Raw genomic sequence first — 19,840 nt, forward strand, 5'->3', positions numbered from 1 at the left:
GGGGGGGGGGGGGGGGGGCTCTGGGCTTGACCAGTGCAAGGCGGTCAGCATGCTAATCTACTGGAGAGCCCACATGGACAGACACACCAAAGGGAGGCAGAAGAAACTGCTTCCAGCTGGAGCAAGAGCTGCACAAGCAGAGCTAAAGCAGTGCAAAAGCAAGCAGGGAAATAGAGTGCACCAGAGGGAACGGAGCCGAAGCCTCGACTCCATGTGTGTGCCGTGTGTGCGTTTGGTGTAAGCCCGTTTTTATGTTGTTAACCAATTCGTAAAAACGCCAGGCAAGGCAGGTCAGTGGCTTGGCTAAAAGCATTTCAGGCTACATCTGCATATGCAGGCAGACTCCGACACCGGCACAGGGGTCCATGCTGGACACGCAAAAGCGCAGCACAAATATTGACCAAATGCTAAAGCATTCACAAATGGTCAACAACAAAAGGAGCAGAAGGCAAAGCCGTACAGGGTTAGCTGTGTCTCCATGCACTTCATTTGGCGTGCAGGACACGGTGTTGGCTTGCTGTTTTGTTTGATTTGCAATTCTCGCTTGCTCTGGCACTCAGTTATATTAATTTTCGAATCGATGCCTTCGATTTATTACCACCACCACCACCACCACAATGAGTGGCAGCGAGTGTGGATCAAAACCGTAACGGAAACCGGAAACTGCCAACGGAAATGTACTTTGTCTTTTTGGCGGCGACGCTGTAGTTGGAAAATACTTGAAGGCAAAGTATGTCGAGCACAGACACTACCACAAAGCAGCCGCGACGAGGACTAAGGCTGCCGTCGGCCCATTTGGATAGACGCCAAGGCAGACCGAGCGGCAAGTCGCTCCGCGCCCCGGCTGCATTTATGCCTCTCTTAACAAGAATATTTGTCATTTGCTGTTAGCATTTTGGCTAAATGCGAAATTAAATGAAGTGGATTTACATATTTCGTTGCCTGGGCGGTCTGTACTTCTAAGTACACATGGCAGGGGGGGGCGGGAGGAGGGAGGAGGGGCTCTGTCTTGGGCATGTGTAGGAAAAGTCTTTTCCAGCGCTCGCTCCCTTTCTCGGGCTGTGTGTGTTTGCAGCTGCTGCGGAAAATAACTTTTTAATGAGATAAACTCGTTGATTTCTAGATTCTCAGGCGGCTGTGCTGTGGTTTCCCTTGGTGGCCACGAAACGGCGACTGTCGCGCTCCTCCCCGTCCCTCAGCGGATTACACAAAGTTGCAGAATTTTCTGTGACAAATTTATTTGTGTGCCGCACTCTCTCTCTCTCCTGTGCGTGTGTGTGTGTGTGCGGAGAAAACTTAATGAGCTAGCAGACTGTTAAAGTAGCTCAACAGCTGCTGTCGCCATTGCAGTTATTCCACTGCTTGACTCAGCCGCCGCTGTCTCGAAATTAAATTCAAATATTCTCCTCCTCCATCCTCCATTATAATTTGCGAAAAACTTTTGCCATTTTGGCAACTCAACATCGACAATTCGGGAATGTCCCCCTTTGGCCATGCATTAGAAATGTCCCAAAATGTCTTGTGTGTATTTCAAAATGAATGAATACTTGTGCAGCATGTGGGGTGTGTGGATAGGTAGCTAGCTATTGGAACCTGTAAATTTCACATAAGAAATACATATAGCAAAACTTTGACTTGAACCGAAGCTTCCAATTATTCATTAACAATTTCTAAACATTTGTTTTACATTTTTTCATTGGCTAGAAAGAGATCACAATTATTCGGCAGCTTCTGTCACACTTTTACCATTTATTTGAGCGATTTGTGAGGTTTTCAATCAATTTGTGTGCCACATTTCAAGCTCAGTGTTTGCAAGTATTTATAGCCCAACAACACACACTTCTTTGGACGTATTTCTCATGTCTTAAAATTAAAATTCACTCTCGGTTCTCGTTCATCGTTCCTTTCCGGCTTATATATTAAAAAATCTATTTAAAAATGCTAGCACTGCAGCAGCCGTGTCCAGGACAAAGCCAAAACATGGCATAATAAACTTTTTGATAACAAAATTTACTTGGCAGCATTTCGTTAATAAAGCAAAGACACCGCCCCAACCCAAACCAACCCGGCGGAGAGAGATCCTTCACGTTGTGCGTTATACTTTTAATAAGTTACGACGAGCTGACGACAAAAAGTTATCATTTATTAAAATTTGTGTCTTTCCAACGTAATTATAATAGTTTGATAAAACATTCTGCGCGACAAGCAATACCCAACCCCCCAGCCTCCCCCTGCTGTGTGCGCCATGACGGGAATATATATTTTTGCTTCTTTTTTTGATTTGGGCAAAAAGTTTCGCCTTTAATTTCCCTTTATCATGTTTCAAATTATTAAAAATTTATGCTTTCGACTGAAAGTAATTGAAAATGTTCAATAACTGCTGAACAGGACAAGGAGTTATGGTCGCCAGCTAGCTGGAGCTGCAGCTTGGCTCTGAAGCCAGACAAAGTTGCAGCCAAGTGGCAGCGAGCGCCGCAGTCATCGACAATGACGTTGGTGGCTCTTTGAGCAACGGAGTGGGGCGTAAAAACTGCAGGATTCTACACTAAAAGTTAAGTGCGTCATCGCTGGCTCTGGCGCTGACATCGTTGCTCACAATGCTCTCCACTGGTCGCTGGTGCTGGTCCACTGTCGGACATCGTTTTTAGCAATTTCCGCTGCCAGTGTTGTATATAATTATGCAGAGAGTGAAACTTATTAATGAATCCGGGACGTGCTTTTGTTCCAGTCCGGAAATCTTTGATGACACGCCCTGCGGCTGACATCTTGAGCTGCACGTCTTGTATGAATATCAATTAACAAACCAAAAGTCAAAGCCCACACGGCACAACAGGAAGAAGAGAAGCAAAAACCAATTGACAGACAGCACCTGGCCAAGGGGGCTTAGGGCCAATCAAACAGGTGAGGGGGAGGAGCGCCATCTCTCAATAATAAAAGCAAACAAATTAAAACAGACAGCAGGCGGCACACAAAAGGAAAAACGACAACCACAGGCATGGACAACTTTCAGCCATGAAACGACAAAAGTTCGAGCAGGTGCAGGCAAATTCTGAGGAGTGGAGTTCCTGCCGCTGGCCGTGAGATTCGCACGCAGTTTAGCTGACGACGCGTAAGTCCATAAAATCCACACTAATCTTACACGGGGGCGCGTTTCGACAAAATGCCAAACACTTTTTGTCAAATCATCCAAACACCTGATGTCTTGCTACGGCCCCAGGACCCCCGGGCAAAGGCCCAACAAGTGGGGAGAGCTGGAAGGGGGACGGCCATGTCGAGCGGGTTCATAAAAGCGCTTTGTCACTGGGCAATTTCAGCGCGGAAATAAATGAGCTGGTCCTGAGGTGCTCGTGGTGAGCGTCATAATAGATTCTTGGCCAAGTTGTTAAAATTTTCACAGCTTCCATAGTAACAAGATCTAGAGACAGGCAGAGAGAGAGAGAGAGCCAGAAGTAGTCCCTCTTCAAGTAAATAAGTCGAAAGAAAAACAATTAAGGCAGATAATAATAATATGAAGAAACGGCAAAAAAGAACTTCACTTTAGCTCATTTTCACAGTCAGAACTTTGCATTTAACTTTTGGCTGCTTGCTCGCTTTTTTTTCCCCCTGTTCGCTATCATTTACACACGATTACCAGGAGGCAGCCGAGCAACAGGATGCGAAAGGTAACAAAAGCAAAGAATAAGTTGGACAGACACGAAACTGGATAAGGGAAAAATATTTTAAAAACAATTTGTAATGTTATTTGATACGGGAATTGCTCCAATATTTGTGTAAATTATTTCTAGACCTGTGCAAATATTTAAAAAAATATTTAATGGGCGCTCCAAAGCAATTCTTTGGTACAGAAATGAATCGAAACAATTTTTAAATTATTCCTACACAAGAATGCACATGGCAAACAATTTTAAAATATTTATTCGGCGTTGATTAGGGTTTTGTAAAGTAATTCCCCTATTTCCTTACCACTCCGAAGCCACCTGTGAATGATATTCCCAGCTGTCGCTCGCCCAAGCCCAAGCCCAAGCCCAAGCCCAAGCCCAAGTGGTGGCTTTTACTTAATTTCCTTGCTCCCAGTGCGAGCCTCCCAACAGCAAAAAAGGAGAAGAAAAAAGAAAATATCGTTGGCAAGTGAACAATTCGAATACCTACGCAAATGGGGAAAGCCCGCATGGCCAGCAAGGATGTTGTTGATGAACAATTTCGATTCAGTTTCCCCAAAAGCCCAGGCCCACGCTGGATTGCCTAATTGCTGGAGAATTTTGGACCCCCCCCCCCCCCCCCCCCGCTAATAGAAATTTAATGGAAATGAACACGTGCGGCACAATTTTTATGTTTGCCGCCTAAGTATGCTGTTGAAAAATTCATTTTAGAAGATGGCCACTTGACAGCCTGAGTTGATCGGCAACCGATGAGCCCACAGCCTCCCCTCCAGTAAGAGCAATAAATACAAATACAACTGGTGGTGGGCAGGGTGCCAAAAACTTTCACCACATTTCCACAGCAAAAGCATTTATTACGCAGAAAGTCTATTCAATTATTCAGGCGCGGCATCCACTGCATCCTTAAAGGAGGATGCTAAATAATGTACAATTGCCAGGGTGCTCGGTGCTCGGTGCTCGTTGCTCGTTGCTCGGTGGTGGCTGCTGCAACTGCATTATATGAAAATGCATGTCCTTTTTCTTGCTGGAAGCAAGGAAGGATGCCAGCTGACGTGCGTCCAAGAAGCGCGACATTCGCGCCCTTGTTTTGGCAAATGGCAAAGTTTTATTTCTGCGCTGCACTCAAATGAAAAATAAATATGACAGGAGATGGGAGGAGCCAGCAGACTGAGACTGAGACTGAGACTGAGGCGCAGCATGGAACAAAGACCCTTGCATATTAAATGATTTTAAATAGTGAAGACAATGCAGCTGCTCCTGGCTCCTGGCTCCTGGCTCCTTCTGCTTGAGAGCTGTGGCCACGCAATGCGCTCCTTCTGCGTCAGCACCGCATTAGGTTTATAAATTAGAAATGATGGGACCCTGCCCTCACCTCCCCCAAAGGCACTGCTCTAGCACGGATGAGCATCCTCGACTTTGGTATACCAATTAGGGTGGAGACTTCGAGCTGTCAAACCCCAATGGGACAGAGCCGGCAACTTGCTTAGTTTCTGTTTCTGCTTTAAATGGAGGACAGTCCTATGGTTAGCGTAATTATAACTGAAGTTTAGTGGTGCTTCTGCTCCACGGTAGACTGTCTAGGACCTTGGCAGTCCTTTAAAATCCACTCAATACAGACGCTCGTGTGCAAACCACATACCTTGTTGGAGGTGGGAGGTCGCCTCATATCCATGCCCTAATTAGCCGCAAAACAGCGCTGAGAGTAGTTCTAGTCAATTCACGACAATGCCCACAAATCGCAGGGTTACCAAATCCATTTGACCTTGCCCCATGCCACCCCCGTGCGGAAGGGGGCGTGTCTATTTGTCTGTGTGCTGCTGCATTAGCCCTCCCAGTTAACAGTCGAATAAAACGTCCACATTGACAATTGTTAATTAATTTGGCCACTCCGCAAGTCGAGCAAGCGAGCAAATGTTAACACGTGTCAAATGTCCGTTGCGGTCAAATTAAATTAGGCATAGACTTGAGGCAAGGAATACATAGATAGATGAGATGGACAGTTGTGCGCTCAAAATAGTTTCAAAATACTTAAATAGGCGATAAAAATCCAGGATTATTTCCTGCCAAATTGCCTTGGTTTGAGCACAAAATAAACACTTTAACTGCCAACCAACTCTGACCATAAATACCTTCCCAATTGACGCTTTTATTACATCGCTGCTCAGCTCATTGCCTACTCCTGGCCGTATTACCTTTATAATTGTAAACAAATCTCTTTAAGGGCCACAATGCTGCATAAATACCAGGACAAAGGGTATCACAATCCAATTCCTATCATTAAAACAGTCACTAACTGAGATAAGAAGCAAATACCGAAACCATTTATAAGCGTTAGAGCGACGACAAGCATAAATGGGCAACGATAATCACAGCTAAAAGTCATCAACATAATAAACCCAAGTTTTTTCTTTCCATTCCTTTCCTTTCATATGGCACAGTGCAGTGCCCGGTCTCGGACAATGGCAATCAAATGGTGGTTGGGAGCCAGCGAAGGGTCAGCATTGGTGCGGGATGGGAGCTGGCAGCAACATTTAAACATTTATGGCAACATATTTGATCACGTTTTCTCAATCATTGCCCTTACGACCCTAATCAAATTTCACCTGATGGCAGCAGCCAGAAATTTTACCAAAAACCATGAGCCAAACTGTGCACTGATTGCTGTTGTTGCTGCCCCAGAGCAACATTTCTTGTTGGTGGGGGAAGCGACAATGCGTTCGTGCGTGCTGAAGGGGGAGAGGAACGGGGTTCGTTTGGGGCTTGGGAAATATTTTGTTTTGATTACAAGTTGACGGCGGGCTGCTTTATTTTATTATGAATCTAATTCCTTATAATTCGTAACATATGCCACCGCCCACAGGCCAACCCAACCCACCCACTGGCTTTGAATTACAAATCAGGCCAGCCAGCAGGAAGGTCGCTTCTAGGAATATTTCAGTTAAGACATCGCTGATGACGTTTAAACGAGGACTGGCGCTTGATTTCCGCAGCGTCTTAGATTTGAACTTGGCTCTGCGTGGGAGTCTGTGGGTCTTGGCTCTGGCTCTGGGTCTGGGTCTGGGCTAGAGGAAGACATGCGCCAGTTGTGCTGGCCATTAGACTAATGCCAAGCGATTTGAGTTTTGCATTTGGCCTGTGGGGCCTGCGCTTGAAACTTGGTGACACTTTAAAGACCTTTCCCGGGCGGGGCACAGGAGAACTCTATCTGACTGTGGGCACATATGAATATTTCATGTCAAACACACGTCATTAGAGAGGCAGGGAAACGGGAGGGTGGGAGACGGGTGGGGCCGGCATCCAATCCATTCAGCTTGTGCACAGTTCTGTTTTCGGTTGCAGAGTCAGTCAGAGAGAGATTTCAATATTTCGCAGCGGACTCGAAGCGGCAGCCGAGAGCTGAGACAGCACAGGCCAGAGGCAAAGTGCATGTGCGGGGTGCGTGGTGCGGGGTGCGGGGTGCATGTGCAGGGGGGGGCGTGGCATATGTGTGCTAAACTTTGGTGGGGCATGTAATTTACCTCAAGCTCGAGCCACAGGCTCCGGTACGGGCTCCAATAGCTGCTCTGCTTGCTCTGCCTGCTGCTTGCTGGTGCTCACTGCTTGCTCACTGCTTGCTGATACTGCCTGCTGCACCTCTCTCTCCCTCTCTCTCTCCCTCTCTCTCTCGGAGTAAATGCGGCAGCTGACCTATTCCAGCAGTCAACCATAAATCCACACTGATGATGTACTTCATGCTATTGTGCTTTGGAATTATATCGCATATTTTTGGTTTCTATTGCACATTCCCTTCTGCCACAGATACACAGGCATCCATCCGTGTGTGTGTGTGTGTGTGTGGGTCGTGCGTGGGCATGTGCATAGTATCCGCTGGCACGCCATTTCATCATCATCAAACGACGGCAGGGTACAGCTACAACTGCGACCTGGAAAGACGGCGGCATCCGTTTTCCATCCCCAACGCCCGCACAATTTTCGTTGTCTGATGTTATGCATGGGAGCTAGAGCCGGAGCCAGGACAACACGGGACGAGTAAAATACTGAAGGACAGACTGCCTTTCGTGCTGGCTTTGGCGAAGGAATTTCGCTACTTGCATGTTGCAGCCGCATAACGAGTATCATGGCAGAGACTCCACACTCAAGCACCTGATCGCCTCTAATCACCCTGGTCGATGGCGCAGCACACACAAAAAATATGGAGTGGAGTGTGCAGCCAGCTCTCTGACCAATTGCACAGCACAAAACAGAAACAGAAACACAAACAGTACCAGTTCGAGCAGGAGCAGGAGTATAAATATTTTAATTGCTTTGGCTACCTCCACCTCTGCCCCGCTCTCTCAGTTCAAATGCAAATGCCGGAATCTATGCTCTATGGCTCGACAATTAGTGTGGCACGGGTGGCAGCTGGCAGCTGGCAGCAGGCCCATGGGGAAAAGACTGAGCAAAAATGAACACTCAAAGCATGCAGAAAATATGCGAAATATGTTTCTAACATATTTTACTTGACTAAAATCGATTGCAAGCGATTGCTTGGGCTGGCCATAATTCGGTAAAGAACTTAGGAATATTCGATTAAAAATGAAAGAGTAGAAACTCTTTCAGAATTAATAATTCCATTAAATTAAGAACTCGAACCAAGTTAGGACTCTCTTTTCCTGTGCCCCACACAGTGTCATCCATTAGTGGGGGGAATGGCTGGCAATTGTCGGACATTTGCAATTACGTTACGTTCCTTTTTCCCCCCTTGGTGTGCGGTGTGCAATTTTGTACAGTCGGTTTGCAGCAGCGATTTGTGTTTTATTTCCGCTGTGTAAATCGCCAGTTACAAATGCAAATGTAACTAAACCAATAATATTTGCAAGTGGAACGGGACGCGCGGGGGCTGAACAGCTGGGCCACGGTCACTGCGAGTGCCAGGGCTATTTGTTCAGCATGGCTGCGAGGGAGCGTGGAGCAGCAGCATGGCTATTTTATATATGACCATCCGGCAGTCAGTTGCATTTTTTATCAACACGAGAAATCTGGTGGGGCCTGGAGTGGGTGTCGCTCCACCCACCCAACACCCACACAAGAGTTAATTGCCGTGCAATTTTTGTATGCATAAATAACCGTACATTTGTTATACACATCATTTTGATTGCAGCAGCTAAATCATCAAATAGCAGAGGCAGAACAGCAGCAGCACCCAAAAACCAAATGCCCGTAAAAATGCGCCAAAATGACTTTAAATTTCTGTGGCAAAAAAAGATTCTGCCGTGTGCGAAAATTCGATTTAAATAAAATGAAATATTTAAACAGCCACATTTGTGAGTTGTCCAAATGAATGATTGCACACAAATATTTGCAGCTCCAACACGGATTGGGCTCTGGTGAAAATATGGTTAGCATTTTCCGGGGCAATTTTCATTAACGATTTAAAGTTGCTTGATGGATAGATAATGTACTTCCTGTACAGGTTTATGATTTCTCGCTTAATGAATAGAAAATGGGTATTGATTATGCGATGAATCATCGTTAGGCACACATAAATGATAACTTATTTATTTATATTCGTGGAGTATTTTTGGGAAGACATCAAGTACAGTCGTCGAGCACTTGAGCTATGCTGACATTTAATCTTATTGATTGATGACGGGACTGCCAGGCCGAAACCTCACCATTCCAGCAGCAGCTTCCACTTCGTGGCTACAGGCAGCGCATAGCAATCGCACTTAGAACTGTTTGCAATCCGAAGAAGTGGAGCTCCGCTACGAACTATGACGTACCCGTTACTCCACGACTGCTTGCTGTAGGGCTGGCCACACTGATATGCCCATCTGGCCACACGATTTCGCGGGGTGTGCAACGCGTTGACGGAATGCAGCACAGAAGCGGATATAGAGGGAGCAGGAGCAGGAGCAGCAGTGGCACTGGCAAGCAAGTCGAGCATCAAAAAACATACCACAAGCATAAAGACTTAACAGACACTGCCACACACACACGCACACACGTACACACGTACATGTACATTGTATGCATACCATGGGGCATGGGTATGGACTGGCAGCTGTGTAAAATTCATCTGTCATCGCGTGTGTAGCGCCAAAGCTTATGACGTTAATCCTTTAAATGCGCCAAATGCATGCAAAACTTTACCAACTGCATGTGTGAGTGTGTGTGTCTGTCTGCTATGTGTGTGTGTGTGTGTGTGTGTGTGTGTGGCGCGCGGCTTCAGCAGTCGTCAACAGCAACGACAGCGGCTGAAGCTTTAGCAAATTGTATGCCTTGCCATGTGGCATAGTCGCACCTCCCCCCCAACCCTTTGAAACGGCACGTTCAAGGTGTCAACGTTGTGTGTGTGCGAGAAGGTTTTTGTATCTGCGCGACAAAATCAACCAACCGAAAGCGTTCAATCATCGTTAGTTACCATATTCCGTTGCAAGCAGTGAGCCTGCCTCCTGCTTGCCTACTGCTTGGCACTGCTTCCTTTCTGTTGGTGCGCGGGGGTGTCGCCAGGTAAGCCGAATCGTAAAATAAAACGCACAAACACAGAGAGCACCAGAAATAGAAAATGAAAAACCCCAAAAAGAAAGCCAAGGGGTGGGGGGGCAGGGGGATAACTGAAGTTGCAAAAGTTGCCAAAGGCAGCAAAGGACGATGGAGGAGGGAAGGAAAAACTGCATATTTTTGCGTTTTGCGTTCGTTGGCATAAAACTGGGTTAGGTCGCGGCACTTAATACAAATTCATGAATATTTTATAGATGTGCCACGGAATGGTTTGCTGAATGTGAATCGTGTATGGAGTGCGGGCGGTGGGGCTCTTGCCTTACATCAGTTTAATGTAATTAAACGTTGCTTAGGGATTTGCACGTAATAAAATTCAAATTACAAATGCCAAAAAAAAGGAAAGAGGACACCAAGTGGATGACAGATGCCAGACTAGACCAGAGCCCGTCCACCCCCCCCCCCACCCGTCAGTCGTGTGCTAAAACGAAAGTTGACATCAAGAATTTTTGATTTAACCAAGTGCATGATCTATGACGGCAAATGTGTCCCGCACAAAGACAGAGATGATCCAGAGAGAGGCCAAGCAGGAGCTGGAAGGAGCAACTGGGACCTGGCATGCTCGTCTATTGCCAGTCAAGAGTTAACACGAATCAATTACGCACACACACACACAGCAGTCGACAGATAGATAGAGATAGAGAGAAAAGAGCACGAATGACACACAGGGACAGCAGCAGCAATGGACTGAACTCCTGGCTGCTGGGACTTGGCTAGCTGCTCGTTGCTCGTTGCTGGCTGTCAACTGACATTTGACTTGGACTGTGCTGCTGTGCCAGGGATTTACAATTTAAAGCAAGTGGCCAATAAACCAGATGAACGACCACTGCCAGAAGCAAACGAGTCTAATGCACGTTGCATGAACAACTCGAGACGGAGAGACAGGTTGGAAAAGGTTCCAAAATATTTGACTGATGCTACAGCTACTGCTTCTACTCCTAAGTGTAACCGAAGTCCCTGCATGGCTGTGCTCAAATGGCGGAAAAGCGCTCAGTGCCAATACCAATAGGGTTTACGACTCAGCGACGCTGTCAGAGTGGGACAGGGACTAAGTACGATGGCTGAAAGGCAATAAAAACCATAATTACAGCATAAATGACAGATGTTACACACACACACACACACACACACCCCAAGGGCGTGGCTCTATCAACAGCTATTAAAAAACTATAAAGATCTAATGGCAGAGTCGTTATATTGTTACAGGATGGTTGATTGATGTCAGCTCGGCAGGTGCATAGATGTATACATAAGTACTACATAATTACACATGCTGCAAAGTGGAAATCGAAACCTGAATGCCCAGGGAAAAAGCAACCACAAATGACGTAGCCAGCCAGCAGCAACGATTTCAATTAGAACGCGCAGATGTATCCTAAAGATAACTACCGGATTTTGGAGCGCATATAATCAAGGCAAATGCCACGGACAATGTCCCAGCAGCACCATGTCCAGCTACAACAAAAATGGCCACAACAGACACCGAGGCAGAGGCATACAAAATGCATTCAGCGATGCCCAAGAGTTGGCAGCATTTTGGGTTGGGCCAGGAAGGAGAGAGAGCTGCCAATGGGCACTGCATTTTGCGTAACTCATTACGAGCGTACCTCATTTAGCGATGGATGAGTGCGCGGCTACCAGTCAATAGCAAACACCCCGCAGTAGGACAGCAGGAGAGCAGCACCCCAGCAAAGACAGGATTGAGGATGGACTCGCCGGATGGATGGGCGTAACAGTGGCAAGCAGTGCTGCTGCCATGGCTGCCTGCCATGGTTGCAATTTCATTCATCGACGTTTGCACATCGTCAGCGAGAACATCAATGCTTAACATGCTAACCTTTTCTCCTACGCTAAATTGTGGCCAGCCAGACTCGGCCTAACCCAACCCAAGCACTGCCTGTCCGTGTGTGTGTCCGTCACGTTTTCCACTTGCATGACCACTTCCGTGCAGGGTCCAACAAAGAATGGGCAGCTCCTGCCACTCCCGCGGGAGTCAGCCGTTAAAGTGTTGCTTACAAATCTTTAGTTGTGCATCAAACATGTACACGACGCCTCATCGTCGATTAATTAACACATTATCTGCCGCAGGTACAGTCCCAAAAAACTTTTCGTCACTTTTCGTGATTAATTTTAATGGGATTCCATTGGAGCAGCAGCAGCAGCAGCAGCAGCAGCAGCAGAAGTCGAAGTCGAAGACAGCGTAACCAAAGCTGTGGTCAACGTTGATTAGCCACAATCACTTTGGGACTCCGCTGGGACGAGTCGTTAACCGTCGAGAGTGCTCCATCGTCTAGTCCGTGGGTCATGCATTTTGCATGAGCCTGTCGGGTCGGGGGGCACAGACACCACTCAGCCAACGCAACACGAACACCCACCCACGCACCTATGTAGAAGTTGAACTAATAGCCGTTTAGTGGACTCCACGCTCGACGCTCCACTCACCACTCACCACTCCACTCGCTACTCGCTACTGGACACTACTCGCACACACGCATAACCGCAAAAACAAATGCAGCACACATGCCAGGCCCCACCTGACTGCCTCCCTTTCGAATACATATTTAATAGCAAAGAGAGCTCAGACGTGCAGGGGCACTGCCTGGCAGTTAAGCTGATTTTGTTGTTCTCTCTCTCTCTCTCTCTCTCTCTCTCTCTATCTCTCTCTCGCTGTCTGTTCGAGCCACAAGCTAATTAAGGGCACATGAATCTTTAAACGTTCCACAAGAACAAAAACCAAAAACATTCACAGAAAGATGCGAGGAAATTCGACTTATTTGTTAAAAGTCTAAGCCCAAAAAGAGGGCCAATGCTCCGGGGCTTAAATGTTTCTTAGACCTACTTAAAGATTAGGGCAACAAAAAGATTGCTAATAGGAAATGCCTTGCACACATTTATGGGTATATTTCTGCTACAAATTGACTTGCCAAAAACATACCAAACAAGTGCCAAAATTCTAGTTTCAATTGCACGAAATGGCAGGCAATCCTTGAGAGTTAATTTAATTCTAATCTCACACTCGCTCAATTGATTTTTGCTTAATTTATGCAATTGTACTCCTCATGTGTGTGTGTGTGTATGTGTTGTTGTTGTGGCTTTGAAACATAAATCTTAACAAAGCTAACAGAAATGCCAGCAACAAATGCTGCTAACCATTTGTCAATTTTAAATACATTTATTGTATTTGCATGCCTGTCTGGCCACCACCAGCAACAAATGAAAGAAAAAGCAACAATAATTTAATAACAGACACACACAAAGGACACTCGACAGACACTCGAAGTTGCCTTGTTGGCCAAGTGTTGTGTCTATGTATTATTCAAATTCAATTATAAAAAAAAAAAACGCAATAAATAAAAAATGTTTATATGCAAACGTAGATAAGAGAGAGAGAGAGAGAGATAGAAACCCAAAAAAAGAAAAAGGCAAGGAAAATTCCATTTGGGATTCGGATACCCTACATTTAGGAAGAGGTCCCAAATGTATTACGATCCCTCAGCAAATTCATCTTGATATAATGCGAAGTTATTTCGCATGACTTGGTGGGGTCTGGGAATGCTCAGTTAACAAATCACCCTGAGACACACCCTGAAGAATATTCAGAAATAAATTCGGGCAGAAGTTGTATTTTAGCTATCGATTTAGGGCAGAGTTTTCTCTGAAGTTGGAGCTTCTTTATGGCTTCAAAACTGTCACATAATTTCGCTATTTTCTGTTAATATTTGTACACCTTGTTTCCTTTTAGTTAACAAAATAAATATACCCTTTTTTGGCCATAGACAAACAGCAAGAGCAGCAAAACCTAAAGGAATATTTATTATTTGAAAAATACCTTGAGGCCGTGCCAAACGTCGGGAGTTCATAAATAACAAGGGGCAAAAAATGCACAGAGCAGCAGTACCTAGACCCTCCACAAATAATAATATTAGCAATAATAGCAATCAATGTGTAGTGTAAATAATAAATAACATTGGGCCAATAAATTGATACGAGATGATGAGACCCATGATGGGTCCCATGAGCGATTAGCCCGTGAAGAGTGCTTACCGGACAAAGGTCAAAAGTGCACGAGACAGAGAGAGAGAGGGAGAGAGCATGAACAACATGAATTTATTTGCTGTTAGCCTAATGTTATTTATACCTTTCAATTACAATAACAGCAGGAAGCAACTCGAGGTGGAGTGGCTGCGGCGGACAGCAAAGTAAATAATAAACCATGACCCATCAGCAATCAGCCAGCAAAAAGCGCCAGTCCCTAACTCATCCTTACTTCAGCCTACATGTCGCTCCCACTCCCCACTCCCCACTCCCAACTCCCCTTCAGTATCAGTCGTAATGCGTGCGCATAAATAACTTGGCCATCGCTGCCGCTGCCGCTGCCGCTGCCCTCCACCCACCATCCTCCCTCCGTCAACGAAAGGTGTGAATATTAAGCCAGTGCCAGCGCCAAAAATTTACGGTTGCCCGTAAAAGTTCCGCTTCAGTCATAACTCAAATTCATGCCTCCCAGGGGAACGCGCAGCACGGGACGGGGGCTGAGTCGCTGCCAACTCATTTGATTTTGGGCGCCGGCCTTTGTCACTCCTCCAGCCACTCCAGCCACTCCAGCCTCCCGACTTCTTCGACAAATGAGGCAGCCAACCGCAGCAATATAATTCCCCAAATAACAACTAGGGCTGCAAAATGACATTAAGCGGAGGGTTAAGCAGCGAGACGCGCCAGATTCAAATCATACTTAAAATCCCTCTGACGTTGATCAATCATTTGGGTTCGAGATTCTTACAGCGGGAGTTGGCAGCTGGCCACATAAATTAGACAGTTAAACGGGGTTCTGTTTTAGCTTTTAAATAGGCAACTTTTAGGAAAAATTAATTAAGAAATATTAAGGCATAAATTGCACGCGCGATCAGTGAGCAGAGGTTGATCTTTTCTGTGGGTGAAAGTCTCTCAAATAAGTGTTCAAAGCAGCCGCTCCAGCCCTGTTCTTCTCCGCCTTTTAACCACAACAAGTCGTAGCAGGCCCCAAACAACTTTAAGCTGTGATGTAATTAGAGATTGGCAAAATTCTAAATTTGTCATTAATTGTGCGGTGCCGCATACAAATGGATCCCTTTCTATCTATTCATTTGTGTGGGTCGTGTTGCCCGCTGACCGACTGTCTAACTGTCTGACTGGCAGGAGGACTGATTGAGCAACGGATACCTCTGGACAATTGATAAAATGTGATAAACGCGCAGCAGAGAAAGACAAATGACTGCCAGCCAGGTTTGTGCATTAGCACGTATCCGAGTACGAAACAGAGCGGAGAGTGCAGAGTGCAGAGAGCTCCGAGCTCCGAGCTGAGAGGCAACCAGCCAACAAATTGAATTTATAGCCAAGGCTAAGCGTTTTGGGTGTCAGCCTGGTTGGGCTCCTTGATTCATTTGCCCAGATAGGGACATAGCTGGAGCTCAAACGCTGCTTTTAATTTCCGACTCAAGCAGTTCCAGCAACTTGCCTCAAAAGTGCACAATGGATTGGGGGGGAGATCTAAGGGAGATGAAATGACAGAGCCCTGGGGACAAGCACTCCGCATTGATATGATAACATTTAGCAATGTAAATAATTTATAATTGCCACGCAAGAAAAGGAAAGTTCCCTCGACCTGCTGCTGACACCTTTCCAGCATTTTGTATGTATTATCAAAGCATTTTGATGCTTTTTGTTTTTTATTTTTTTATCAGCAATTGGCAGCAATTCGCACGGGAGGGGGACAGGAGCGTTGAAATCGATTTGCATATTTCAGGAAATGCCTACGACAGCGTTGGATATTTTTTTTGCAGCTGAAGGGGGATGTGTGGCTCCTTCAAGAGCCATCAAATGTCAGCAAAACTATAAAAATGTCCATCCATATATGCGTTTATATCGCAAATTTATTCCCTGGCAATGCAAAGAATTTTATGGAAATACACACACAACAAATTGAATATGGCATATGGCATATGGTAGATAAATTCAATTGAATTCAGTTCAGTTCATTCACCGTAAAAATACGCTTTTCTTTGCTATTTTATCAGCTAAAAACGGAAATATTTAATCATTTTGGGCCATTAATAGTAGCTATTATAGTTAGTCACTTGTTGGAGACTTAATTAAGCAAAACAAAAATGTGTGCATGCTTTTGTTCAAAGTTTTGTTAGAGGAAAATCCTCGCATTATATTTATTTTCTCTTAGATATTTATTCGCTATTAAACATAACTTAAATATTTGACTGTCATCGCTGTTGACAGACGTTCACTGATTGAACTTTTCTTCGGCTTTGCTTTTATTCTCATTTTCATAGTTAAGCCGTCTTAGGGAAAATATTTTTTCCCTGCACCCCCCCACACCCTCATGAGCCTGATGCGGCTTAATGGTAACTTAGGGGGGGGATAAATGTACCATTCCAATCCACAACCCAAGCACCCACGCACGCATATTCGATCCCTGTGTAAGTTTGGCCATCTCAAAATCGACATTAGCGGAATTAAAAGTTTTTTCCATGCGGTGGAAATCTTTGTGAATAAAAGTTTTGCGCTTCCTTCCGCTTTATTAAGCGCCAAAGAATATATACAAGAAAAAAATAAAATAGCTCGGTAGAATGAGAGAAAAAACTTTCATTTCAGCGAACATTATAATTAATTCTCCCACCATCGTCTCTGCCATGACAATCCATGGAGCTGCAACAAACACACACAAAGGAAAAGCAAAATTCAGCAATTTGTGCTGTGCTGTTCATTTTTCGGAGTGCCAACTAAGAAACGCATTTCCATTTAAGCTGCTTTTCGAACGTCAATTATTATCTTTCTATTATGCAGATTTAGAGAAGGGTTTGGGGCTGGTTGGATGAATGGAAGAGGCTGCTATCAACGCAGCCACAAATCACGGAAATCGCTTTAATGCAATTCAATTAATTCAGTTTGGAATCCAATTGGAGATATCAGTTTGGGTGTCAAAATAAACCGAACCGAAAACGAAAACAAACACAGTAAAAACAAAGAAAGATGTGGACGGAAAGCCGAAGCTTTACACACCCTCTCAGATGCACCGTATAACCGAAAGGCGTATAACAGTTTGACTTACTGCTTGCAGAAAAAGGCTCTCTTTCATAGAGTAAGGCATGTATGTATGTTTGCATGTACCATATACACTACAAACATCTTATCCCACCGCTGATACTCTCTGCAAGAGTATAACAATAGCAAAGTGCCAGATGATATGATAAATGTCGGCAAAGACATTCATGGCGAGGAAGTGGTGTGATGCAGTGTATGTGTGACGTCATTACGTAATCAAATCAAATAACAATTTGTACTTTGTTAAATTTCTTGTCGCCATCGATTGCCCCTCGACGACGCGTCGCCCTCTTTGACAAAAAAATGCAAATTTCTTGTATTTTTATTATTTGTCGAGCGATTGTTTCTCGCTTTTGTAGCTTATTGTTTTTGTGCTTTCGGTTGGTTGGTGTATCTGTTTTTTATTACGTGACAACTTTGAATTAGTCGTTCGGTTTGGTTTGGTTTGGACTTGGATTTGGTTTTCCGTTCGTTTGTTTTTGTTTTGTTTTGTGTTTGATGCCCCTGTCCGCCTTTGATTTCGGCCAAGTAAAGTCTTCCTTCCCCTATTTCTAACTGTTGTCACTCTCTTGTCACCCGTCTGCCCCCTGTGTGTGGCGCAAAACTACTCGGTGTCGCATTTTTATTGCCCAGCTGACACATAAAGTCAAGTGGGTGAACTCAATCGACTACAGACCCGGCGGCGCGACATGGAGCGGGGGGTTTTGTCAATGGGTTACGGCTGGGCAGCGAATATAGGGAAGCGGCTGCAAGTTTACGAGTTCAACCAAGAGAATTATGACAATTGCCGGCTGAGCTGATAGATTGAAGAGGGGGACGGGGCACAGAAACAAAAATGGAATAAACAAAGGTACTTGCAGCGATGTTTCATTATCATATGTTTCTCTTGGCGGTAGGTTATTATATGTAGTTATTATATTTATTTGAAACGAACGCAACCGAAGTAAACACATTTTTAACACACATTTACTGTAACACAGGCACTTTTAGTTAATAAACAAGACAACAAAATAAACGAAGCGCGATACCGACTCCGCTGCCATTGAAAACGAGTGTCAATTTCTTCTTCGCCGTTGCAAAATTGATCTTGTTCTCGCTCTTCCTTTACCCTTTCCTTTTCCACATCTCATTCTACGCCATTTTCGTGGAGAGCGGATTTACATGTATTAGTGCTGAGAGCACAGCACAGTGGGTGTAATGTTAATTCGCTTGAAACAATTACAGTGGGCTTAATAGCTAGTGGGATGACAAGCCTAATTAATTTACTTATTTGATTTGTCTCCAATTGCGTTCAATATAGATCTCTTAATTAACTTTCAAATACCCAAATCAAATCTCCATTGGCCAGGCATACCAAACACAACTTAGGCTCGGACTTATCGCGATGAAGCGTGTTTGGGCAGATGTCCAACAAATATGCAAATTAAGACGGAAAACTAATTTCGCCTAATTAACGATGAACGATTAAAATGGACTGTCAAATAAGCCAAACACACAGATGTACGTAGATTAGACGTTACAGGCCAGGCCGACTTAATAGCTCCCACTGGGTGCTTAATTGAAGCCCCCAAGAAAGTTCCAGCTAGGTGCAAAGTGCAGGCCGAGATGCCCACTCCACGTCCCAGGCCGAGTCCAAGGTGTCACATATCAAGCCCAACCGACAGAGCAACCAGAAACCATCAGGCAGAGGCAGAGGCAGAGGCAAACAAACGAATTGGAAACCAAACAGACAGACACACACACACAGACAGACAGTCGGATAGTCAGACACTCTGGCAGCGGCTTGGGAATGGAAATGGAAATGGGAATGGGAAGTGGTGAGGGAGAGAGAGTGAGAGAGACAGCTGAATTGACTTTGAGCGTTTACGAAATGCTCGGTGCCGTCAGAGCTCTAGGCAGGGCAGTTAGCTTGAGCCACGTTGAAATCAATTTTGCGAAATTTATTACATTAAAACGTTAGCGCCAACGTGAACCTGACCAACGACAACAATGGCATAAGCATAAACGAAGTCGCTGCGTCGATACTCTTTACAATAATCTCTTTGTTTATGGTTTATTCAAGCGAGGCGGCTGCTGTTGTTACGTATAATAGTTACCCCTCTCAGGACCGAATTTACGGTGAATTCGAATGCGTGTGGAAGAGCAGACAAAGAGCGGCACTTTTGGGCGTTTTCATGAGAGAACAGCACAGCAGCCTGATCCCGTTAGAATCGAGTGGAAAGGAGAAAAAGGAAAGAAAAGGTTCCACGCATTTGCATTAAAAGAGATATCAAGCCCAACCAGCTGAGATACTCTTTCCCCCCAAAAGTGTGTATTTAATTTCCAGTAGGCCACTCCAGCAATCATCGAGCGTTGGCATCAAATTACAAAGATCTCCCATGCATGTATCTGGCCGTGTTGGAGCAGAGAGATCACGGCTCAGCTCGGATCAGCTCAGAGGTGCAATGTGTCTACCAGCTGATGGATTTTGGATCTGTTTGCATGCGGCGCGGCGATTGCGTGGCCATCGGATGCGATGCCGCTGCGATGCGATGCCCAACATTCAACAT

The 19,840-nt window shown here is 45.2% G+C and overlaps 1 long non-coding RNA gene across 1 annotated transcript in view; it reads left to right on the forward strand.

Annotated features, from left to right (window-relative positions):
• Nucleotides 1–18,355, forward strand: part of LOC117583447 — a 23,501-nt gene extending 5,146 nt beyond the window's left edge. Inside the window, exons 2-4 of the long non-coding RNA XR_004573794.1 lie at nucleotides 5,205–5,208; nucleotides 15,862–15,867; nucleotides 18,188–18,355. This is a non-coding gene — a long non-coding RNA (uncharacterized LOC117583447). The remainder of the gene's footprint in view (nucleotides 1–5,204; nucleotides 5,209–15,861; nucleotides 15,868–18,187) is intronic.
• Nucleotides 18,356–19,840: the final 1,485 nt, after the last annotated feature.

The sequence above is a fragment of the Drosophila guanche genome, unplaced genomic scaffold (assembly GCF_900245975.1).
Source record: "Drosophila guanche unplaced genomic scaffold, DGUA_6, whole genome shotgun sequence".
NCBI lineage: Eukaryota > Metazoa > Arthropoda > Insecta > Diptera > Drosophilidae > Drosophila > Drosophila guanche.